This window comes from Macaca nemestrina, chromosome 4 (genome assembly GCF_043159975.1).
Source record: "Macaca nemestrina isolate mMacNem1 chromosome 4, mMacNem.hap1, whole genome shotgun sequence".
Taxonomy (NCBI): domain Eukaryota; kingdom Metazoa; phylum Chordata; class Mammalia; order Primates; family Cercopithecidae; genus Macaca; species Macaca nemestrina.
Window position 1 is genome coordinate 173,037,451 of NC_092128.1, and position 26,854 is coordinate 173,064,304.

At 36.9% G+C, this 26,854-nt stretch overlaps 1 protein-coding gene across 25 annotated transcripts in view; it reads right to left on the reverse strand.

The window, feature by feature from the left end:
• LOC105472758 (claudin 8) overlaps nt 1–26,854 on the reverse strand; it is a 146,832-nt gene that overhangs the window by 38,222 nt on the left and 81,756 nt on the right. For 3 of the 25 annotated variants that reach the window (XM_071095581.1, XM_071095565.1, XM_071095558.1), the window contains one exon: nt 6,462–6,539. The exons of the other annotated variants lie outside the window; for them this stretch is intronic. The gene's annotated coding sequence lies outside the window, so the exon portion shown is untranslated. The remainder of the gene's footprint in view (nt 1–6,461; nt 6,540–26,854) is intronic. 25 annotated transcript variants of the gene reach the window in all.

The following is a 26,854-nucleotide window of genomic DNA, read 5'->3' on the forward strand; positions in this document are numbered from 1 at the left end:
CTGTTGCCCAGGCTGGAGTGCAGTGACACAATCTCGGCTCACTGCAACCTCTGCCTCCCGGGTTCAAGCGATTCCCCTGCCTCAGCCTCCTGAGTAGCCCGGGACTACAGGCACATGCCACCATGCACAGCTAATTTTTTTGTGTTTTTAATAGAGACAGGGCTTCACCATGTTAGACAGTTTGGCCTCAATCTCCTGACCTCGTGATGTGCTGCCCTAGAATCTTCCCTTTGAAATGGTCACTAGGCCAGGCATAGTGGCTCATACCTGTAATGAAGGCACTTTGGAAAGCAGAGGCTAGAAGATCGCTTGAGGTCAGGAGTTTGAGACTAGCTGGTTAGCATAGTGAGATCCCCATCTCTACAAAATAACTTTTGTTTTGTTTTGTTCTGTTTTGAGACGACGAGCCTCCCTCTGTCGCCCATGCTGGAGTGCAGTGGTGCAGTCTTGGCTCACTGCAGCCTCTGCCTCCCAGGTTCAAGCAATTCTCCTGCCTCAGCCTCCCAAGTAGCTGGGACTAGAGGTGCCCACCACCACGCCTGGCTAATTTTTGTATTTTTAGTAGAGACGAGGTTTCACCATATTGGCCAGGCTGGTCTTGAACTCCTGACCTTGTGATCCATCTGCCTCAGCCTCCCAAAGTGCTGGGGACACAGGCGTGAGCCACCGTGCCAGGTTTACAAAATAACTTTTTTAAAAAAAATTGCTGTGGCTCACGCCTGTAATCCCAGCACTTTGGGAGGCCGAGGCGGGCGGATCACAGGGTCAGGAGATCGAGACCACGGTGAAACCCCGTCTCTACTAAAAATACAAAAAATTAGCCGGGCACGGTTGTGGGCGCCTGTAGTCCCAGCTACTCGGGAGGCTGAGGCAGGAGAATGGCGTGAACCCGGGAGGCGGAGCTTGCAGTGAGCCGAGATCGCGCCACTGCACTCCAGCCTGGGTGACAGAGCGAGACTCCGTCTCAAAAAAAAAAAAAAAAAAAAAAAATTGCTGAGTAAGGTGGCACATGTCTGTAGTCCCGGCTACTAGGGAGGCTGAGGTGGGTGCATTGCTTGAGCCCAGGAATTTGAGGCTGCAGTGAGCTATAATCACACCACTGTACCGTAGCCTGGGTGACAGAGCAAGACCTTGTCAGAAAGAAAGAAAGAAAGAAAGAAAGAAAGAAAGAAAGAAAGAAAGAAAGAAAGAAAGAAAGAAAGAAAGAAAGAAAGAAAGAAAGAAAGAAAGAAAGAAAGAAAGAAAGAAAGAAGAGAGAGAGAGAGAGAGAGAGAGAGAGAGAGAGAGAGAGAGAGAGAGAGAGAGAGAGAGAAGGAAGGAAGGAAGGAAGGAAGGAAGGAAGGAAGGAAGGAAGGAAGGAAGGAAGGAAGGAAGGAAGGAAGGAAGGAAGGAAGGAAGGAAGGAAGGAAGGAAGGAAGGGAGGAAAATGTCCATGATCATTGCTTCCAAAGTCTATACATAAAAGGGATTCCTTCAAGAGGAATATTGAGTAACAAGAAAGATTTGGTATTGAATGGCTAAAACCTGATAATTATTCACCAAAAATGTAATTTTAATTGTACCGTATTGTGGAAAATATGATACAGCTATCAAATATATTATTAAACATTTAAAAAATTTGATTCAATGTTCTGTCTTTAGCATCCAGTGAAAGAAAGCTTGCATGATTATTATTAGACTAAGGGAAATTTTAGTATAAACACGTATACATCTTTAACATTTCTGATTTTTTATATAAACTTCATAATAACTATTTTCATAGTTATAATATTTTATCAGATAGATAAGATGTAATTTGCTTATAATCCACTGCCTCAGCCCAGGCTCACAGTATCAAACACAGGCTAATATTTATTTATTTTGTTGACATAGGTAATAACATAAAAACTATTTTTACTTAGATAGTCCTTTTCTTACTTTTAGATTATAAGATAACCTGCCACAAGAGAAATTACAGTGTTAAATGTCATAAACATGTAAACTTTGATCATTATTGGTACATTACTTTCTAAATACATTCAACATTTCTAAGCTTGTTTTGAATAAGGCTGTGCAAAAATAAGGTAGATAAAATGGCTGAAACTTCAATTAAGGGACTAGATGTACTATATATGGCCATAGAGAGAGAGAAGCTGCTTGCCTTAAGCTCTACAGAGGGCGCAACAAGCTTACACACACCCACACCCATTACACTATAAAGATAAAGAATCTGCATCTGATACATGGTATAGTTGTATGATAATCTTGGCAGAAATCTGGCCTTAATGCTCGTAAGTAGTAACATGCTAGCACTTCATTACATATTATTGACTTTCGCTCATATTTGATGCAAAAACCTATTCCAAAACCATTTGCAACTGAATAAAGTATTCAATTGGCATGTTGGGAAAACCATAAAAAGTCACTGCATGAAATTAAGGAAACCTCTGAGTTTACGAGGCTGCTTATCACATTTAAAGTTGACAGTATGGTTCTTAGGAGGCAGCGCAATGATTATGGTAAAACACTGTAGGTAGTAAGATAACTTAAATGCCAAAAATCATTTTACCCAGGAAAAGTGGTAGAGAGGGAGTAATGAAACTAAGGACTAGACCTAACACTTTGGGCTTTATTCTTTCAGAGCAATTTCTTTTTTTTTAAATGTACAGAAAAAGAAGTACTTAAAATAATTAATAGAATATTCTGTAAGTTATTCAATTATGCTAAAATTACTTTGAATGTCTCTTTGCACTCTCACAGTATTTGGGTAGGTTCACATAGGATGAAGAAGAGAATTCTAAGTTAGAATGTTAAGAGTTAATTTTTCCTTTAAATACCAGAGCTTGCCTTTATGATTTATGAAGATGGAACAAGACTGTGTGATCTTTGAAAATAGAGTCAATGTCATATTTATTCAATTCTATTTTACTTTTTTTTTTTTTTTTTGACCCAGCTCTATTTATTTAAAAGACTGTTTCTCCACTGTTCTGCAGTATGGCGTTCATTGTGAAGTCAGCATTCATATGTGTTTGTTACATTCTCTATTCTTTTAAACAGGTCAATCTGTCCATCTTTGCATCACTATCACACTATCTTTACTTCGATAGCTCTACAGGTCTTAATATCTGGTTAAATAAATTCTCTATACTTGTTTTTCTTTCTCAAAAATTTGTTTAACAGCTTTATTGAGATATAACTCACATACAATACATCTATTTAAATTATACAATTGAATTTATATGACATATAGTTATAGATATGTACACCCATGACCACTCCTAGTTTTAGATCATCACCACATGAAGAAACCGTGTACTTTTTAGTTATCAACCCCTGTATTCCCATCCTTTCTCTAGCCCTAAGCAACTCTAATCTACTCTCTGTCTCTATTCTGGACTTTCATATGAATGTAATTATATACTGGACTTTCATATGAGTGTATATAATTCAGTAATATAATATGATTATGTAATGTGTGATCTTCTGTAATTGGCTTCCTTCACTTTGCCTGGTTTCAAGGTTCATCCATATTGTACCATGTATGAGTACTTCTTTCCTTTTTATGGGAAAATTATATTACATTTATCATAGACTACATTTTGATTATCCATTTATTCATCGATGGGCATTTGAGATGTTTCTACCTATTGGCTATTAATACTGAATAATACTGTTATAAACATACATGTACGTGTTTTCATTTGTACATATAAGTTTCATTTCTCTTGGGTATATACCAAGGACTGAAATTGCTGGCTCATATGGTAGTTCTATGTCTAATCGCTCATGGAACTGCCAGATGTTTTTCATCCCCATTTCCCAGCAACAATGTCTAAGGGCTCAATTTCTTCATATCCTCACAAACACTTGTTATTATCTACTTTGATTCTAGCCATCCCAGTTCGCATGAAGTATTATCTCACTGTGGTCTTGATTTTCATTTCTCTGATGACTAATGCTGTTGAGCATCTTTTTATGTGCTTATTAGCCAGTTGGGTATCTTCCTTTTAGAAATAGCTATACAGATAACTTTGCGCTTTTTAAATTGTGTTTTTAATTATTGAGTTGTAAAGTTCTTTATATATTCTGGATATAAGTTTTCTATCGTACAAAATTTGCAGATATTTTCTCCATGGGTGATGAGATGCTAGAGGTAAGTACGTTAGGATTGGAGCAGAATTAACCAAAACAGTACATTCAAGGTGTGGCCCAGGGAGCCCCATGAGAATGTCAGTTTGATTAATGGCAGGAAGGCAGCCTCTAAGGCAGAGCTCACGGGAGTTGTGGGGGCATGCTTAGCAAATTATGTACAGCTCTCATTTGTAGAGGTCTTGGGAAGACTCACCAAGAATAAACATCTAGATTGGCCATGGGTATTAACATATTCTGCAGGCATTAATGAAGGATATGGGGATGCCAAGGCCTGAAATAAGTTTTAAAGTGTAGAAAATTTCTGATTTTTTTTTAAAGCAATATACTTCAAAATAAATGGTGAGAGTCACAAACTTTGTTAAAGCTAAAGTGGAATACAGAGCCTAACTTAATAATTTGCATCATCACAAAGGGATTTGGATAAAAGTTTGATGAGTTAAATTTAACACTTTGAAGATATTGCAGGTTCAGTTCTATTCTAGATCACTGCAATAAACCAAATATCACAACAAAACAAATCACTTGAACTTTTTTATTTTCTCATGCTTATGAAAGATACGTTTATACTATACTGAAATCTAATAAGTATGTAATGACATTATGTCTAAAAAACAGTATAGATTTCTTAATTAAAATAATTTGTTACTAAAAAATTCTAAGAATAGTCAGAGTCTTCAGTGAGTCATAACCATTTTTCTGGTGTAGGGTCTTGCTTTGATGTTGATGACTGATGACTGCTCGGGGTGGTGTTTGCTGAAGGTTGGGGTGGCTGTGGAAATTTTTTTAAAAAACACAACAATAAGATTTGTAGCAGTGACTGAATTTTCCTTTCATGAAAGATTTCTCTCTAACATGCAGTGCTGTTTGATAGAATCTTACCAACAGTAGAACTTCTTTTAAAATTAGAGTCAATCCTCTCAAGCTCTGTCACTGTCTTATCAACTAAGTTGATGTAATATTTTCAATTCTTTGTTGTCATTTCAGCAATATGCACAGCATCTTTGCTAGAAGTAGATTGCATTTCCAGAAATCACTTTCTTTGCTCATCCATAAGAAACAACTCCTCATCTGTTAAAGTTTTATAAAGAGATTACAGCAATTCAGTCACGTTTTCAGGCTTCACTTCCAATTCTAGTTCTTTCATGTTTTTCGCCACATCTGCAGTTACTTCCTGTACTGAAGTCTTGAACTCTTCCAGGTCATCCCATGAGGGTTGGAATCAGTTCCTTTCAAAATCCTGTTATTGCTGATATTTTGACCTCCTCCATGAATCATGAATATTTTTGATGACATTTAGAATGACGAATTCTTTTCAGAAGGTTTTCAATTTACTTTGCTGAAGATCCATCAGAGAAATTGTTATGGTAGTATGGCCTTACAAAATGTGTTTCTTATGTAATAAGACTTGAAAGTCGAAATTATTTCTTAATCCATGGGCTGAAGAATGGATGTTCTGTTAGCAGGCATAAAAATTAACATTAATCTCCTTGTACATCTCCATCAGAGCTCTTGAGTGACCAAGTACATCATCAATGATCAGTGATACTTTGAAAGGCATCTTTTATTGTGAGCAGTAGGTCTCAACATGCACTTAAAATATTCAGTAAGTCATGCTATAAACAGACGCACTGCCATCTAGGCTTCATTGTTCCATTTATAGAGCATAGGCAGAATAGATTTAGCACAATTCTTAAGAGTCTTCAGATTTTCAGACTTGTAAAAGAACATTGGCTTAAAGTCATTGGATGCATTAGCCCCAAACAAAGCCAAGAATTGATGTATCTCTAGCAACATCTTGGATGGCATTTTATTCCAATAGGAGCCCTTTTTGTCTACATTGAAACCTATTGTTTGGTGTAGTCCTTCTTCATCAATTAGCTTAGGTAGTTCTAGAAAACTTGCTGCAGCTTCTATGTCAGCACTTGCTGCTTCATCTTGCATTTCTATGTTATGGAGATGGCTTCTTTCCTTAAACCTCATTAACCGACCTTCACTAGCTTCCAACTTTTTTTCTGCAGCTTCCTCAAGTTTGTCGGCATTTGTAGAATTTATAAGAGTGAGGCTCTTGCTCTAGATTAGCCTTGTTTAATCTTCTATCCAGATCATTAAAAATTTCTACACATCAGCAGTAAGATGGTTTCCCTTTATTATCATTTATGTGTTCACTGGAGTATTTAAATTTTCTTCAATAACGTTTCTTTTGTATTTACAATTTGACTGACTGGTACAAGAGGCCTACCTTTTGGTCTGTCTTGGTTTTTGACATCCTCACTAAACTTAATTATTTCTAACTTTTGATTTAAAATGAGACATGCAACTCTTCCTTTTACCTGAACATGTAGAGGCCACTGAAGGGTTGTTAATTGGCCTATTTTTAATATGATTGTGTCTCCGGGGATAAGGAGGCCCTAGGAGAGGAAGAAAGGAGGAAATGGCTGGTCAGTGGAGCTGTCAGAACACAACATTCGTCAATTGAGGCTGTCATCTTATATGGGCATGGTTTGTGGTGCCGCAAAACAATTGCAATGGCAGTATCAGTGATCACTGATCACAGCTCACCATAGCAGATACAATAATGAAAAAGTCTGAAATACTGTGAGAACTACCTGAATGTGACATAGAGACACAACATGAGCACATGCTGTTGGAAAACTGGCACCTGTCGATTGCTCATCACAGGGTTGCCACAAACCTTCATTTTTTAAAAAATGCAGTTCTGTGAAACACAATTAAGTGAAGTGCAATGAAGCAATGTGTGCCTGTATTTGGTATTTTAATCATATTCTCTAATGTTTTTCTTAAAATTCAGATGGTTTGGGAAATGCATCCTGAGGATACCAACATACAGCAAACTGAAGCATCTATTGTACCCCCAACTTAAAAAATAGTGCATCTCTCATAGTGCCTTACAAGAGGGAAACATAATTTGAGAAAATAGAGTCTATTAAACCCCTCAGATAATTCACAGTGTACATTTTTGTGTTGCTACAGCTTTGTGCATCCCTCTTTCTGTTCCATAAAAAAAGGAACTGCTAGAAACTCGGCTCTTTTCCAAATTGCTATGGGTCCCATTTACTTTTGTTTTATGTGGAGCTACCCTGCAATACAAACACTATTTTTGTTCTGAAATAGAATTATTATGTTTTAGGTCACATTGGAAAACTTGTGCATGTCTGGGATAAGCACTGCCTTCTGATTTTCCCATGAAGGGATCTTTATCTTAAATAAATGGCCTGGCTCTTTCTTAAGCTATCTTAATTTGAAAGTACCAGAGGAATAGTAAGATTCAAAATCTTTATACTGCTGCACCTGTGTGTGTGTATATGTGTGGTTCTTATCAAAATAATATTGTTTATTCTTTTGCTTTGAGCTCTCTGACATTGGGAAGAAATCATCTCACTTCATATATTTCTGTCCAGGTTTCTATGATTAATTTTATGCTTCAGGAGAAAATTCCAAAGACCTATAGTGTCAAAGATCACATTGAACAGCCTAGCTTTTGATGTTCTTTCTCTTTTTAAGAAATCACATACATGTCTCCGCATAGTCTACTCAGTTCCAGAATTATGAATGATGATTAGCTCTTGTGACACTATCTTAACAAATTCTTTGATTTCATACTACTCTTTTCAACAAATATTTATTAGATAACTATGTTATTTTCTGAAATATCCTAGGTAGCGACAGAAGCATGTGAAATAATCAGTCTTTAAATTCCTTACATTTTAAAAAGGTGGCAAGATAGGCTAAATTGTAGAAACAAATAGTGTAATCATATGAAATGTATATAAAGAAAGACTAAATTTAATATACATTTAAATATCCAGATCAATGGACAAATAATGAGAAATTTTCGTTTCACTGAAGTTTTCTAAATACACTCCAAAGAAGATGTAGGATTTGAGGCAGGTGAAGAATTCTGAAAGAGGAAAAATAAGACCAATGGCTTAGCAACAAGGGTGCCTATGACTTATATGTCTTATGGAGACCAGCTAGTCTGAAGTGAGGCCAAAAGTTGAGAGCTGTGAAGAGTCTAGACTAGGAAAATGGAACTAAAGTGCCCCGTGGAGCTTGGTGCATCACATAAGGCATGGAGGTGCAGACTTGGTCCAATAGGTAATGAAGGTGTTGATAAAGGAAATGGCACGATAAAAACCTACTTTGTGAAATGTAAATTTGCTGACTGTGCAAGACGACATGACTTTGGGAACACTAAAGTTAAGAGATCTTGTCACTTTCCACATGTGAGTTCATTAGAGCTGGTGCTAGGGTGAAAGCAGAGAAAATAAGAAAAAAGGTCAAACAGGGGAGACATTACTAATACAATGAGTTTGGTGGTAACTTAAATAATAAAAATGAAAGACCCTACAATCCATTGTAGCTTTCCATATTTGGTGCCTGGAGTCTGATGTTTCCAGTAACAGAATTGGAGAAACTAGGGAAAAATCTTGCTAAGGGGGAAAGACAAGGAAGTCAGTGCCTGGACTAATAAGATAAACTTGGGGGTCCTCCGAGGGGGAAATGTCATAAAGGTGATTGCAATTATCAATCAGAATGAAGTTAGGATGGTGATATTGATTTGGAAAAGGGGACATTAAAATGGAAACTGTAAAGTCTAAGTAAGTAGGCTCACCAAGAAAAACAGAGCAGAGAAAGTAGAGGACTTTTGATAAATGGTTTAGTCATGTTCACCATTAGGAGATGGCGGGAGGATGTGACATCAAAGAGGAGGGAATAGTTGGAGAGGTAGGGAGTTTTCCAAAATAATGTCATGGAAGTCAAAGGAGGATGGAGTGTTTGTTTGAAAATACTGGCGTTTTAAATATAAAGCAGAATAAGAGAGAAGGAAGGAAAGAAAGAAAGAAAGAAAGAAAGAAAGAAAGAAAGAAAGAAAGAAAGAAAGAAAGAAAGAAAGAAAGAAAGAAAGAAAGAAAGAGAAAGAAAGAAAGAAAGAGAAAGAAAGAAAGAAAGAAAGAAAGAAAGAAAGAAAGAAAGAAAGAAAGAAAGAAAGAAAGAAAGAAAGAAAGAAAGAAAGAAAAGAAAGAAAGAGAAAGAAAGAGAGAGAGAGGAAGGAAGGAAGGAAGGAAGGTAGGGGAGGAAGACAATTCCTTTAAGTGAGACAAGAGAGTTATAACTCGACTTTTAATAAAGCTATTTAATATAATAGCAGGAACAAAATCATAATTGCAGGGTGGAAGGGAAGTAAGGCAAGGTGAGGTAATGTAGGTAGAAGATAAAGCCAACATCATTGAAAGTGCCTATATAAAAGATGTGACAAAACAAGTAATGATCTCAGAAAGCTTACCTTCTTCCACCATTGTATCTGTGAAGGCAGTGGCCTGCAGAGAGTAAGTGCCTGGTGATTATCCTTTGAATGAGTGAATGAATGAATGGTTTTGATGTAGGTTTATGTCTATATAAGGAAGATAAATGAAGAAATTCAGGTTTAAATGCTCTTATGAGGTAAGAGCATCTGTTCAGAATGTGAGTTTGGCCACAGGGAAATGTAAACAAATAGGAAGAAACGTGGAGTTCTGGAGTAGCCTTAATGATCATCAAGAAGAAATAAAATTGTTGAGGAAAGTAAGGAGGCCAGAGTAAAATTGGATGGCAAAGACTGAACAATGATTTCTGCACCTTTCTCTAGAGGGAACTGTGCTACAAGGAAAGAGCTCAGAGCTCAGAAGTTGGTTGATAGAAGCCCAAGGCTGAGAATCAATTCAGTGCTTAGAGTGGCATGCACTAGTATGTGTATGTGTGCCTCTCTTTGTGTTGGAGATGGTGGTACCTGTGAGGTGGTGTACAGCATAGAAATGATGGTGGCTGTGAAGCCAATATATATATAACCAAACCTAAAATTTGAATGAAAAGAGATGCACTCTGCTGGAATAAATTAGATGATATGTGTGAATGGGAGATTTAGAATGGCTACAGGTTCCACTTCACTTCACTAGTGGAAGGAAGGTATTGAGAGAAGAGCAGCAGAGCATCAAAAATTTTATCAAATTTAGTATTTACTAATTGATCTCCTTGCCTGTAATGACAGAAAACTACTTTTCACAAATATAGGTGTTTCTAGGACCAAGTCAGAACTGGTCGTATGGTATGGCAATAAGAAATAGTTGATTCTTCACTGGCAAAACTGTGGTCAATAGGATGACTGGAGTTTCTTTAAAAAAAAAAGAAAACTGTGAAGTCCCTTTCTATATTTCTTTTCTTGATTTCAATCAGTGTAGCAAACAAACACTGGAAGACTCGTTTCCCCAAGGCAACTAATTTATCCATCTAATGCACTCATTTTGGGATGAATCAATCAACTCTCCAAGTATTTATTGATCCCCTATTTTTGGCACAAGATGATGCTAAGTACTGAGAGTAAATAATAGATAAAGAATATAGAGTAAATAAAGAAAAATATAAAGCATGATCTCTGCCCTCTCAATCTGCAGTGTGCTTCTATGTCAGTTAATCTACACTGATTTCAATGTCATTTCACTTTTTTATACTAGTAATGGTATTGTGATGGTATTAGTGGTAATGGTATTAGTGACAAAGACTTTTACTGATAATTTCTTGCTATTTAACTGGTCTTCCATAATTCTTTTTACAGTCCTCCATAACTACTGACTCTTTTATGTAATCAACTGTCTTTTCATTTTTTGAAATAAAATGCTAATTTGATAGCATTTTGTAGGCGATAGTAAGCTTCTTGTGAATTTTAACATCAATATTTCCTATGCTATTCTGTAAAGTGTGCTGTTTCTTACTTAAGGAAAGATCTGAACTATAGTGTTTTCTGAATTTGCTTTGTGATGTATTATAGCTTTTGTTTTATTAATATTTCAAGTAATAAAACCTCTCTAGTCTAATTAACCTTTTGTTCCTTCTGAAAGCTCTACATTATCATTATTTATCATTAATTTGTACAATTATTCATTAAATCATTCATTTTTTCTCTTCCTTCTTAAATATAGCCATTATGTTTATGATTTAGAAATATTTTCCTCCAAATATTACTTAGATTTTCCTATTTATATACAGCTAAGCTTTACTGAATCAGTTTTAATGACTTTTTCTGGAACTTCATAATTTAAACATGAAAGCTACAGGGCCATGGTTCTTCCTTTCACTTATGAGCTGAGATTTTTGTCTTAATTTACACTGAGAAGTGCAATTTCCATAACCACTACTGATATTTATGTGGAAATATTTTATTTAAACCGTGAATCAATGTCACAAACCAGAGAAGATAAATGACAGATATATTTGCTGCAAGACACCATCAGGAATCATATAGTCAGTGATGTGGTTAATTCATGAAAGAATGAAAATAAGACAAAGTAAGAACACCTATTATTTCTGCATTGGTAACATCTTGCACTTTTATTCTAACAGATAATGTTCTTCCCATCTTTTCTCATAGTCATGTGTCTGTATGTGTGCCTCCCTCTGGATTAAAGCAGTAGGCGCTTCTAGAAATCTTTTGAAACACTAGAGTGACTGGTCTAAAAAGCCAATGCTATATGGCCTGAAAGGTATTTACAAGTGGGATAGTTACCCATTTGTGCAGAGATGGCTATATGAACCTTCATTAGGGTTAGTGGACTCTGAAAACCCTTCTGGGTTTAAGTTTCTATTATTTGTCTAATATTTTCTTTGACATTTTGAAGAATTCTAACAACAAAAATTCTTAGATTCAAGCCTTATGTCTTCCCTTTCCATGGACATTCTGCCTTGATGACTAGGTAAAAGAGACAACTCCCTATGGCTGTCGATGAGCAGTGCAGTAGAAAAAGGATTTCTGATCCCATTCAAAATTTTGCAAAATGCAAACTGATAAACATATGATCACTCCAGGAGCATTCAAAACGGCCACAATCACAGGCGCATTCTCTGCAGGACCTGCCTCCTTCTACAATCCGAAGCTATGTAGTCATATTCTTGGAAGCATTCCCACCAGTCCCTTTTGAGGCACGGAACTTAGGCTTAATATTGAATACGAGTATCCATAGAGCTACAGTGAAGAATGTGGACATGAAGATAAATAATGGGAACTCATAAAATCTGGGCTATACATAAGTTTTTATATTGTGCAGTAGTGCATACATACTTACATCTGCTATACTTTGTTACTGTTCCACACTTTACTCTTTTCCTCTTGTGCATAGTACTGAGAGAGTTAATATTCAGTAAGCTACATAATTATAAATGCTAAGCAAGGTTTCTCGATTTATATGCTCTGCGAACAGAACAGCATAACAAATTAAAGATTATAAATCAATTTAGCTATCCCAAGTTGGAAACTTTTAAAAATGTGTTTATTTTTGAATCGTTTTTTTCTCTCCGAACATTTGAATACTTTGCCTTTGATAAATGTTTTGTTGTTCTGGTTGTTTCCCCAGGAAATGTATGGAGGTATTCACAGGAAGTCAACATTTATTTGGGATCCAATTGTTTTATTATTTTTTTCTCCTTAGGGCACTGCTTGGAAATTCAGTATAAATGTTTTTAAATGCACACACATTGCTTATCAGCCTGTCAATCAAGGAATCTTTGAACAGAAGAATAATGCTAATTTAATTATCATTTTTACATATTAAAATTTTGTGTAATTTTACCTTCCAGTAACACAAAGGACAGAAATTAAGAACCCATGTCTAAAATATGAAACTTGAAATCTTAATGTAATTATCTATGATGCAAACTTATAGAAGAATTTCTAATTGTCAAAAGATGTAGAAATCTATTTTTTAAAATAGTTTCCTTCTAATTGCCACAGGACTTAGAAGAAAATATATATATATTCAAAAATATGTATTGCTAATACATATTCTAATTGCCACAGTCCTTAGTAGAAAAAATATATATTGAAATATAATTTTTGAAGTGCCAGGAAGAGCCTTTTAAACACATGTTGGCAAGTTTATGTAAACCTCATAAGTTAGATCACTTTAAATACTTCTCATTTTCAGAAATAAATTCTGAACCCCAACCACATAGATAAACTTTCTAATTAGAATTTGTGGTTTGTGGATATGGAGCAAATAATTTCATGTGTCAAAATAGCCGATTTTAGTCTCACACAATAAAGACAGAAAATTTGTCCTATATTTAGGTAACATAATTTTGCCATGGATATTAAACTCTTTTTAATGTTTGTTTTTTATTTTTAATTTTTGTGGGTACATAGTAGGTGTATATATTTATGGGGTACGTGATATGTTTTGATACAGGCATGCAATCTGAGATAGGCACATCATGGAGAATGGGGTATCCATCCCCTCAAGCATTTATGCTTTCAGTTACAAATAATTCAATTACACTCTAAGTTATTTTAAAATGTACAATTAAGTTAATATTAACTATAGTCACCCTACTGTGCTATCAAACAAAAGGACTTATTCATTTCTCCTATTTTTTTGTACCCATTTATCATCCCTACCTCCCCTCCAGCCTCCCACTACCCTTCTCAGCCTCTGATTACCATTCTTCTACCCTCTATGTCCAATATTAAACTCTTTTAAAGTTGAAGTTTTCAAATTATTAGCTCTCAAAAAATCAGTTTGTTGGGACACAGATTTAAAATTCAGGTGTGGACTGGAATATTATAGGATAAAATATAGACTACATTGCAAGGAGAAATATTAGTAAGTGTGTTTTTTGAAGCTTTTAGTTGGACTGTATATGTATGTAGGTTCTATTTGCAATATAATATATATATAGGTATATATACATGTAAGTATACATTTTAAACTGTGAATAAAAGTGAAAAAAGTTTGAATGCAATTATTCTAAAGTTCTATCCTTTTAGTATCAATAACCAACTATAATAGTTGCATACTATTATTAGTTGTACTAATTTAAATGAACCACTATTTACTGAATAATAACTGTGCACCAAATAACGTGTGATGCCCACATTATTATCTATTACTAGTCCTTATAATTCTGTGAGATGATACTTAAAATTTTCCTCATTGAAAATTAAGGAAATAAAACAGGCCGGGCTCAGTGGCTTATGCTTGTAATCCCAGGACTTTGGGAGGCTGAGGCGGGCAGATCACGAGATCAGGAGTTCGAGACCAGCCTGGCCAACACAATGAAACTCTGTCTCTATTAAAATTACTAAAATTAGCTGGGTGTGGTTGGGGGCACCTGTAATCCCAGCTACTCAGGAGACTGAGGCAGGAGAATCACTTGAATCCAGGAGGCGAAGTTTGCAGTGAGCCGAGATGTTGCCACTGTACTCCAGCCTGGGTGACAGAGCCAGACTCCATCTCAAAAAAAAGAAATAGAAAAGGAAAAGAAAGGAAAACATAAAACACAACTGATTAGAGCTTGGAAGTTTGCAACAAACACACTGACATCAGATTTCTTTATATTGAGTTTTTCAGGTCTTTAAAAGATATTATTTCAAATAACTGAGTTCTGCGATTGAGTTCTGGAAATTTTGAGTTAAACCTAGTGTTTTTTATACAGTAATTATTTGGGAATGTAATATGCTAATTGGTATGTTGAATCGTCAAATAAAAAGAGATTAATACACTATGAATTTCTGAAACTTATTTTACCTTAGAACCATTTAAAAATACTATGTCTTCAGACTCTGTTTATTGGAACACACTCTGAGAAACGCTTAATTTAATCATGTCAATAGATGTAAATCAAAAAAGACAAGGCCTTATAAAGCAAATTTGTATAATGTAATATTTGATAGTGTTTCCTTGAAATCAGACTAAACTCTAATTTTTCTATTAGCAAGACTTTAAAAATAAAAGTTTTTGATATTTTCAAGCTCAAGATTCAATTTAAATGATATACTTTGGCCCATTTTCTTACGGAACACACTTCAATAAATTTAGAAATAATAAATGCATAATGTTTACCTTCCCTTTAAAAAAATTTCTATGTAAATTTATCATTACTATTTATATTTTTAAATTAGTTTGCAGTGGGCAATTACCAGACATTGCCTGCAACCTACGTTTCTTCAAGTCACTTCATGTTGCAGTTACCCCTTCAGTACACAAGTAGGTAAGCCATTACTATTTATTTTGTTGCATCATTTCAGGAATGGGAGAGCATCTCAAATCTGTTTAAGCTGATGCACGGATTTCCTAAGTGAGCTGAATACAATGGTCCTTTTTCCTACCACTTTACTTCAAACATTATGGCCTCTTTTCCTCTTTCCTCCAACTGATGGTTTAAAATACACAAGAAATAATGAGAAAAAAACTAAAAGAAAAGAAAAAACAGAAATAAAAAACAAAGCCAAATAAAATACACTGGAAAGCACCTCACAAGAGGTTCTGCTTTAATGGTTTGCAGTGTAGACTTTAAATCTTTTTTTTTTTTTTTTTTTTTTTTTTGAGATGGAGTCTTGCTGGAGTGCAGTGGCGCCATCTCGATTCACTGTAAGCTCCGCCTCCAGGGTTCCCGCCATTCTCCTGCCTCAGCCTCCCGAGTAGCTGGGACTACAGGCGTCCACCACCACGTCCGGCTAATTTTTTGTATTTTTAGTAGAGACGGGGTTTCACGGTGTTAGCCAGGATGGTCTCCATCTCCTGACCTCGTGATCTGCCAGCCTCGGCCTCCAAAAGTGCTGGGATCACAGGCGTGAGCCACGGCGCCCGGCCTGTTTCTTTCTTTCTTTCTTTCTTTCTTTTTTTTTTTTTTTTAAGAAATGTCCTCTGTGTGCCATAAATGGAGGACCACAGAAGGGTTTCTAGTTTCTGCTATGGACTAGCAAGGGTTGGCTCACTGACCAGCCTACTGAGATTCACATTGTTTGCTCCTATCAGCTTTTCTAAGTGTTGTGCGTTGGGTCCTTTCTTATCTGCTCAAGATTCCAGTGCACTTCCCAGGAAGCTTCCATGTGAGCCAGCTTTATCTACAGTCCCATTTTTGTGTAGAGTTACCAAAGCTGCCTATATCTGCAGACATGTTTAGTCGGATGGCCTTCTGTTTTCCAGTGTTCCTTCCTAATAAATATCTCTGCCTAAAGAACTGGCATGACTACAGGGGGACATAAGGAGATGAGGGTCTCCGATAGTGAACTACTTGTTCTTGCTCTCCTGGTAGGAAAACCCTTTTCTTCAGCCAGAGATCATGAGGCTTCACTATCCCTTCCTTGAAGTGATTTCACTCCTTTGCGGCCCACCCTCCTGACTACCACCTGGGAGACCCAAATGGCTCACCCTTTACACCCTCCTGGACATGCCCGCTTCTGTAATTGGCACAGAGATTAGTATGCAACACTGAAATACTAGAAAAATAGTGTCTGTTATTAATGCAACTATTGCTTCTATTCTCTTTACCACTACAGCGACACTTGCAAGCACTTTACGCAATTACTACATTTAAGCCTAAACACATAGTTTTAAAATTGATATGTGCATTCTCCTTCTTTTAATGAGCCAGATGAGTGACGGAGGGGTTAAATCATTTTCTTGGAATAACTCCAGCAAAACTTGAACCTGAAGCAATGTGATTCTTGGGCAAGGTTAGCCTTAGTATAGAATGAAGCTCATCGGTCACTATGAATTGATACTTAGGACAGGGCTCAAACCACATGAGCTAGCCTTATCCGTCTCTTCATTTTACAAGAACAGAGTTTTAATGTCTACTTACCAAGGCTGCAGGGTTTGTCTCTATATATTACACAACAAAAATTAAATAGAACCTTTTCCTGCAATGGCAGGTTGTAGACCTGCTCAGAGAACAGAATGCCCTCTTGAGGCTGAGGAGCAGGGCAAGACCGGCCAGCGCAGGTCTAACTGAGTAATAATTCATGTTGAGAGTAACAACAAAGGTGGAGGAAGCTAAACACAGATCTGAGGGAGAAGGAATTATGGGAGGGTTTGGCATTTTGTGGAGGGATTTAATTCTTATATGAGTCACTGAGTAAAACACAGGGAGGGAGAGGCTAACTCAAGAGGAAGGGAAATGAATCAGTTTGGTGGTGCAGAAAAAAGAATTAGAAGATAAACATGGAAAATCAGAAGGAGAAACAATAGATGGAATTCGATAATCTTTTGATAAGGCCTTGGATTTTTTTTTTCCTAAAATTCTGGAATTCACTTACATTTACAAATATTTCAAATTAATTAAAATAACTATTCTACTACTGTCAATGACAGAGAGGCAACACGTTTACCCAGCATATATTTTCTGGACACTTATTGAACCAGGTGCTAGATCAAACTACACAGGAAAAAAAATCAGCTCAGGCTGCTTAAAGTAAGGAAAAGAGAGAACCCATATACAAACAGGTACTCACCATATAACTCTGAGGCAACAAGCAATTTATTTGTCATTGACACTAAATGAACTACTATATAAAAAAATACGCCCTGACAGGAACCGGCTTGAGAATAACAAACCACATTCTCTGAAAAGGCAGTCTACAAACAACTTAGTTTGGTTGAACGAATTGAAGAAGACTAAAGGTGTAGATGGAATTTGCTCTTTATCTCCAAATGAGAATTACGTTTGAGGCCAATGAATATCATGATTTAACTATAAAAACACACATTGGCTAGAATTTTTATTAAATGCAAAGCTATACCATAAAAACACTCATGAAAAAGCTGAAATGGTTCTATTAATATCCAGCAAAGTGAACTTAAAGACAAAGTATTACCAGAAATAAGAGGCATTTTATAATGCTAAAATGGTCGGTTCATCAAGAAGACACAGCTGTCCTAAATATGTTGGTGTCTTTTAACAGAGTATCTACATAAATGAAGCAACAACTAACAGAAATACTTTTGATATAAACAAATCCACAAATAAAGTTAGAGATTTTAGCCCTCCCTTCTCAGTAATTGATAGGACAATACCCTAAAAATTGGTATGGATGTAGATGCAGATAATATTATCTACCAACTCAACCTGCTTGAATAAGCTTCCTTCTATGTGACAATAAACACAACAAATCCAAAACGCCTAACCTTCTGAAGAGCACGTGTGCACATTCACCAAGACACATCACATGGCGGGTGTAAGGTAGTGTGGCAAAGTTCTTCATCACCTGTCTTCGCCCCTTGTGAATTCACCTTGTGAATGTCTCAGGTTGCAACTGTCCTCTACTGCCAAGCTGTCCACATACAGAACAATGAGAAGGAGAATGGCATGCAGGGCTGAAGCATGGCACACTTTCCTCCACACTCTCAGTTGCTTTTCTCTATTGAATCCTGAATTTTTTTTCTTTCTTTTCCTTTTTTTTTTTTTTTTTGGAAACAGAGTCTCTGTTGCCCAGGCTGGAGTGCAGTGGCATGATCTTGGCTCACTGCAACTTCCACCTCCCAGGTTCAAGCAATTCTCCGGCCTCGGCCTCCCAAGTAGCTGGGACTATGGGCACACACCACCATGCCCAGCTAAATTTTTGTATTTTAGTAGAAACGGGGTTTCACTGTGTTGCCCAGGCTTGTCGCCAACTCCTGAGCTCAGGCAATTCACCCGCCCCAGCCTCCCAGTGCTGGGATTACAGGTGTGAGCCACCGTGCCCAGCCCTGAATCCTGAATTTTACGTACATACTTTATTTGTCAGGTAGTGATTTTCCACCATGATTCCTTTCTTCCTGAATGTCTACTCTTTCCTTTATGACCGAATTTAAGTTTCAGTTTACTTTCCACAATGTCTACAATCCACTCTTCTCTCTACTTTGAACATTGTAAGCATATACTACGTATTATTGTTTAACTCTTTCCTGCATTTATGCTTTATCTCCTCCACTGAATTAAAATTTTGGTGCGAGCAGATGTCACGCTTTGCATTTCTTTGGAAATATTGCCCAACTAATTGCTCAATAATTGCTTGTCAAATTAATATGGCAAGTAAAAGTTGAAAGCTACCTTTTGTAGTTTTACAGCTTCAACTTACTGTGGACACATATTTTTAAGGTGTCTTACACATGGCCTACATATTTTACAAAGACACATGTGCTACTAAAAGATGAATTGAGTTACTATTTTAGATAGACTTTGTTGCGAAAGTAAACATGCAATGGACAGGCCAGGTGTAGTGGCTCATGCCTATAATCCCAGCACTTTGGGAGGCCGGAGGCCGGCGGATTATTTTAGGTCAGGAGTTCAAAACCAGCCTGGCCAACATGGTGAAATCTCATCTCTACTAAAAATACAAAAATTAACCAGGCATGGTGGTGGGTGCCTGCCAACTACTCAGGAAGCTAAGGCAGGAGAATCGTTTGAGCCTGGCAGGCAGAGGTTGCAGTAAGCAGAGAATACCATTGCACTCCAGCTGGGCAACACAGCCAGACTCTGTGTCAAACAAAAACAAAATGCAGTGGACAAAAGTCAAATGGGAACTGGAATCAGAGAGATAAGAATTTTAAAATACTCCAAGGTAAATAAACAATACTTTGAAATTGAGACTGCAGAGTTCCTTTGACCCCTTCTCAGGACTTGAAACATGGGTGCAGCTCGCTTACTCTCCCTTCACCAGGCTCAAACCCCTTGCAGGAGGGGGAGCACTCAGGCGAGCAGGGCCTGGGTCCCGGGCAAGCACTTCTGGGCTCCAGCCCCGATAATGTCTAGGTGTGTGTCACAATTAATGCTGTTTTAGCAGTTGCCATCCGTGGACAGCTAAGTGTTCATCAGCTCAGTGGAGATTCGGGGTGACAGCCTTTTATCTCTGCCCTCTTGGTACACGGGTTCTTGTCCGGCATCCAGGAAGAATCAGGTCACGTGGACTTAAAGAATGGTGAATGCGGAGATTTTATTAAGCGGTGGAAGAGGCTCTCAGTGGAAGGGAAGCTGATGAGCGGATGGTGCAGGAAGAAGGTGATCTTTCCCTGAAGCCTGGCCATCTGCGCTGGGCTTCTACCCGAAGTCCTGTTGTCTGAAGTTAAGCCGCATCTACCCATAGTCTCCGATGCTCAGTTGCTTCTTCTCTTCTCGACATTCAGCTGCTTGTCTCTTTGCCAGGTGAGGTTTGGGGTTTATATGGGCACAGGATGGGGGGCAGGATGAGCCAAAAAAGTAACATGTAGGCGGGAAAACAGGGATAAGTGTTCTCATTTAGGACCTCTGGTCCAGGCTTAAGGGTGGAGCCCTCGCCAGGGATGCTGCCCTCCTCTACCCGGTATTTCCCTGCCTCCTGTCTGTATCAAAATGATGCTTCGAATTTAGTTTTAAAATTGGCATCATCATATCTTAAATTAAAAGTTTCCCGATATGGGTCACTAACACATTGTTTTTAGGATTATGTTTCTATGTGGTTTCCACTCAGTGTCTGCAGGAAAAACAAAACAAAACAAAACAAAAAACAAAACCAAAAAAACAAAAACCACTTGACTAGGAGTCTAGGTTTTCAGTTTTAATATCAAGTCAGTGAATAAAAAATTGTGAGCATTATGTCATCATATTGATCATATTGCTCTGAGATTGTTCTTATTCACCTGTGAAATGAGACATTATATTTATATCTCTTAAGGTACCTTATAAGTCTAAAATTCCATCTTAGTTTACATAAGAGCTTCACACTTAAAATGTCAGAGACCAATAGCAATGGTCTCACCTGGGAACTTCTTGGAAACACAGAATCTCGTGTCAGACCCTAACTCAGACCTCATCTTACACTAAAATTAGAAAAGCACTGTTGTAGAGTGTATAAGTTAAATTGCATCATAAAACCATAAATTGGGTGCATTTTTTCTTTGAAATAAGAGAGTTAGTCATTAAAGTGACCTATTATTATTATTACTTGCCCAGAAAGCTGTATATTAGCAGCCCATTATTTACTGAGTAGATAATTCTCGTCTTGAATTTTCCTTTCTCCTCCTATACATGGGAGGTATGGCATTTCGGTCCTCCCATTTTCTATCTGTATTTGCCTGTTTCAGACCTAAGGCTTTGGGGGGAAAATTTACTCTTGATAGGACAAAAGCAGTACATGGACATTATTATCTTTGATGATTTCATCCCAGCTAGGACTATAGTCTCTATCTCTCCTGCACATTCTAAGTGTAGACTAAACTACACTGACATTTCTTTCTGAAATGAGCAAAATATTTGGTTTAATTAGTTTTTCCTGTTGCATTGCTTGACATTAGCTATAATTAATGTGTTAAACTGTATATAACTTTTCAGAGTTTCTTAATAGACAACGATCTTGGAACTCATAATTTTTCTTTTCCTCTAGGACAGATGGCTTTGTTATTTACTTAATGTCATTGGTGATTTTCACTATGTTATGTTCATTCTCTCCTTGTATGACATTACTCTGTCTTGCCAATTTCTAAAACATGTGACTATACGATATTTACAAAGTAAAATATTCAATCAAATATTCTCTGATTTTGCTGTTAAAATCAATTATTTTAAATGAAAGATTCATTTCATTGAGTGAAACAGTAAACTGATTGATGGAATGATTTGACATTATATTAACACAGGTTTGTTAATTTCTCCTTTACCATTCTCACAAACTAAACTGAGAAAAGTATACTTCAACCTGCCTCTATTTCTGTGTTAAAAATCTTCATCCATTTCAAGTAATTGACATTTTCATTATTCTTCAATTTATACCACTTTTTTCCTGTATATCCAAGTGAGTTTATTTTAACACATTTCTTTCCACTGCTAAGATCTTCCTTTGTCAACAAGTCCCTACTTCCATCAGTTCACATGCAAGTGAATCTGTAACAAGGCACAAAGCCGTAAACATCTTAGTTTAGAAAGCAGAAATATTGATTTAGAGTGACTGTTCAATATGCCTTCTCATGAAAACCAAAGGGCTAAAGAAGGTCCAAAAGCTACTGTCTTCAAATCATCCACATATATTGCATATTTCTGGATTCAAAATGCTTTTTTTTCTCCTTGAAAGTAAGTTGTAGTGTTTCCATTCTATCAGGTACAAAAGGCCAAAGGCTCATTTCTTTGTTATTTCAGTAGCATTTGGGGTACAAGTGGTTTTTAGTCACATGGATAAATTCTAAAGTACTGGGTGTTAGTCTGTTTTCACATTGCTATAAAGATACTACCTGAGACTGGGTAGTTTATAAACAAAAGAGCCTTCATTGACGCACAGTTCCATATGGCTGGCGAGGCCTCTGGAAGCTAACAATCATGGCAGAAGGTGAAGGGGGAGCAGGTACCTTTTTCATAAGGCGGCAGGAGAGACAGAGAGAGAAGGGAGAAGCACCATTTATCAAACAACCATATCTCCTCAGAACTCATTCAGTATCACGAGAACAGCAAGGGGGAAATCTGCCCCCATGATCCGCTCACCCTTCATCAAGCCCCTCCCTTGACATGTGGGAATTACAATTCAGGATGAGATTTGGGTGTGGACACAGAGACAAACCGTATAATTCCACCCCCCGGGCCTTTTCCAAATTTCATGTCTTTTCACAATTCAAAACCAATCATGTGTTCTTAACAGTCCCCTCCTTTGGGTCTGTAATGGGAGGGACTGTCACAAAAAAGACCTCTGACCTGAAATGAAGACATTTTCTCCATTCTCTTGGCTATTAACATTTGGTTCCTCTTTATTTATGCAAATTTCTGCAGCCCTCTTCAATTCCTCTCCAGAAAATGGGATTTCGTTTCCACCACCACGTCAGGCTGCAAATTTTTGAAACCTTCATGCTCAGCTTCCCTTTTAAACATAAGCTCTAATTTTAAATCATCTCTTTGTGAACGCATATTACTGAATGCTTTCAGAATAAGACAGGTCACCTCTTGAATGCTTTGCTGCTTAGAAGTTTTTTCTGCCCGATACCCTAAATCATGTCTCTTAAGTTCAAAGTTCCACAGTATTTTAAGGGCAAAATGTCACCAGTCTTTTTGCTAAAGCATAGCATGAGTGACTCTTACTCCAGTTCCCAATAAGTTCCTCATCTCCATCTGAGACCACCTCAATCTGGACTTCATTGTCTATGTCACTATCAGCATTTTGGTCAAAGCCATTTAACAAGTCTCTAGGAAGTTCCAAACTTTCCCACATCGTCTTGTCTTCTTCTGAGCCCTCCAAATTGTTCCAACCTCTGCCTGTTCCAAAGTCCCTTCCACATTTTTAGGTTATCTTTATAGCGGTATCCAATTCTTGATATTAATTTTCTGTATTAGTCGGTTCTCACACTGCTATAAACATACTACCTGAGACTTGGTAATTTATAAAGAAAAGAGGTTTAACTAACTCACAGTTTTACATGGCTGATGTTTAAGCCTCAGGAAACTTACAATCAAGATGGAAGTAGGGAAAGATATGTCTTACATGGTGGCAGGAGAGAAAGAGCATGCTGAGGAAACTGCCACTTTTAAAACTATCAGATCTTGTGAGAACTCGCTCACTATCAGGAGAACAGCAAGAGGGAAAACTGCCCTCGTGATCCAATCACCTCCTACCAGGTCCCTCCTTGACAATAGGGATTACAATTTGAGATGAGTTTTGGGTGGGGACACAGAGCCAAACCATAACATGGTGTATTCTGAGATTCTAGTGCACCTATCACCTGAGTAATGCACACTGTAGCCAATATGTAGTGTTTTATTCCTCTCCTTGCTGAGCTCCCAAAGTCCACTATGTCCCTCTGTATATATTTGAGTCCTCATATCTTAGCTCTCATGTATAAATGAGAACTTACGGTGTTTGGTTTTCCATTCCTGAGTTATTTCACTTAGAATGATGGCCTCCAGCTTCATCCAAGTTGCTGCAAAATATGTTATTTGTTTCCTTTTATGGCTAGCTAGTATTTCATGGTGTATATATACCACATTTTCTTTATCTACTTATTGGTCAATGGGCAGTTAGGTTGAAATTGTGAATTGTGCTGCTATAAACATGTGTGTTCTTGTGTCTTTTTCCTATAATGGCTTTCTTTTCATTTAAGTAGACACCCAATGGTGGGATTGCTAGATCACATGGTAGATCTACTTTTAGTTCTTTAAATAATCTGTATGCTGTTTTTCACAGAAGTTACACTAATTTACATTCACATCAGCATGAAAGTGCTCCCTTCTCACCAGGTCCATGCCAACATCTATTGTTCTTCAACTTTTTCATTATGGCCATTCTTGTGGGAGTAAGGTGATATCTTATTGTGGTTTCAATTTGCATTTCCTTGATGATTAGTGATGCTGAGCATTCTTTTCATATGTTTCTTGGCCATTTGTATGTCTTTGTTTGAGAATTGTCTATTTATGTCCTTTGCCCACCAAAACAGCATGGTGCTGATATATGAAACAGACAGACAAATGGAACAGAGTAGAGAACCTAGAAATAAAGCCACATACTTACAGCCAACTGTTCTTCAACAAAGCAAACAAAAACCTAAATTGGGAAAGGACACTCTATTCAATAAATGGTACTGGGAAAACTGGCAAGTCACATGCAGAAGGATGAAACTGGATCCCCGTCATTCACCTTTTATAAAAATCAACTCAGGATTTAAACTGAAGGCCTGAAACCAAAACTTTCTGAAGATAACAGTGGAAAAATTCTTCTGGACATTGGCATGGACAAATAATTCATGACTAAGACTCCAAAATCAAATGGGTCCTAATTAAACTAAAAAAATTTATGCAGAGCAAAATAAATCATCAACAGAGTAAACAGGCAACCCACAGAATGGGAGAAAATATTTGCAAACTATGTATCTGACAAAGGACTGATATCCAGAAATCTACAAAGAACTCAAACAAATCAGCAAGAAAAAAAACAAGTAATCCTATAAAAAGACTCATTTTTATTACCTAGTCTGTCATTACATAAATTAAATTGCCATCACTTACTCACAGTGTGTTATTTTCACTTGGACTTTAGAGACAAGATTCCATGTAATGACAAGTAACAAAAATCCAAGCATAGTCTACCCTGAGTGATTACCTATTTCTGCATTCCCAAGTGATACCTATAATAAATGGACTTTGTCCCCACGTTATGAGCTGGCTTACACATAATCATGGAAGTAAACCCATCCCAACTTATAAGCCATGATACAAATTTTACTCTCCAAACTTCTATAAGACAGATGCAGACAGATAAATTTCTTTATGTGGGTTAATATCATCATCTTTATCCTTTGTTAAAAGTTAAAAAGCATAACAGATGGATAATAGAGGTCGGTGATTTCAAATCCTGAGAAGAATCTGCTAGTCAGAGAGGCTCATTCAGCACTCGGAAGTTGATGAATCAAGTAATCATTATAGCAGCAATTGTCTTCAGCTGGACCCATTCGTAGGTATCCTATTTCTACCCTAATTTAGATTTGCTTCCATGGCTGGCTACAGATTTTTCTTCTGAAGTCACTATGTATTCCCATGTGGCTCCATTCAAATTCAAAACAATCGTTATTAATATCAAATATTGGGCTATAGAAATTCTAGAAGTACTCATCTTATGCTTTATTTGAGGAACTAGACATGCCATAGGATAGCACAGGGGAAGAACTACTTATTCCAACTGATATTTTTTAAGTATATGCAAATTTAAAAAATATCCTGGGGAAGTGTTGAGCTGTTTTTAAAAGTATAGAAAGACTAGAGAAGTACAGAAATGTGTAGAAAAAACTTCAGTTGTCTGCGTTTTCTAAATCACATGGACATTTTACTGAGATATGCAAATTTGAAGTGTATTATTTTGCATAGTGGCTCACAGGGTTGCTCTCTGGAGCATCTTCTGGGATCAAAGTGACCAACCTCAATGTTTATGTTGATGGATCTCCCCATCTACAACTTGTCAAACTCCATACAATTCCTCCATTTCAATAACTTTCACCCAGTTTCATCTTATTGTCCTTTACATGCTGTCATACCTTGGCTCGCACCATCACTTGAACTACTTTCATTCCATATCCTGTACCAAAATGTTATTTTATAATAATATCATGTACTTCATTCATTTTCTTCCCCGCATTGAACCAGATCTTCACCAACATTATGACCTTCACTTCTTTTATAAACGTTTTTTTCTTATCATTTTTGAGAACTTCCTTGGCTTTATTTCTTCATTTCCTGGTGTTCACCATGATTCATTTCAACAATAATTTTACTAGGGACTTAGAATCCCTTGTCTTCTAACAGTTTGCAGTATTTTACAAATATATGCACAATGTTGAGTAAACATTATCTCATACACCTCAGCTATCAAACATTGTTGTGAGTAAAAAAGAGTAATAAATAAATCATCATTAAACAACTAACAATGTCAATTCTCATAACTTAAAAAACTGGCAGCATCTTCACTTTTTCTCAGCATTCCTGTGACAATTAGCTGAGTTGATGTTTGAAAAGGACAGAATAGGCTGTGTTTTCCTTCATCAACAATCTCAAAACATTGCTGGCTTAAAATAACAAATGTTCTAGATCTCATGCTGGTTCATGTAGGTGGGGAATGGTTTTGCTGACCCCGGGAGATGGACTTTCTGCCCTTTAATAGTGCATCTGTCACAACAAGCCTTCATGGTTCTCTACCACAAGTAATGGATGCATAGCACTGTGAGCTAGAGGGAGAACTGAAAATTTTAGTAATCACTAGAAATAGTTTCTACAATATTCTTACCTTTCTCATCTTTTCCAAATCTAAGATCTATTTTCCATTCTCTGCCCTCTCAGTAGATAATGTTGCTCCCAACCTTATTTTGCAAACAGATGCTAAACAACTTATCACCCAATTTCTTTCCACTCCACATTTCCCTGTACATACATTATTTTTTTTTTCTTCTTTGGCATTCCTATAATCTTAAAGAGTTTAGAATCA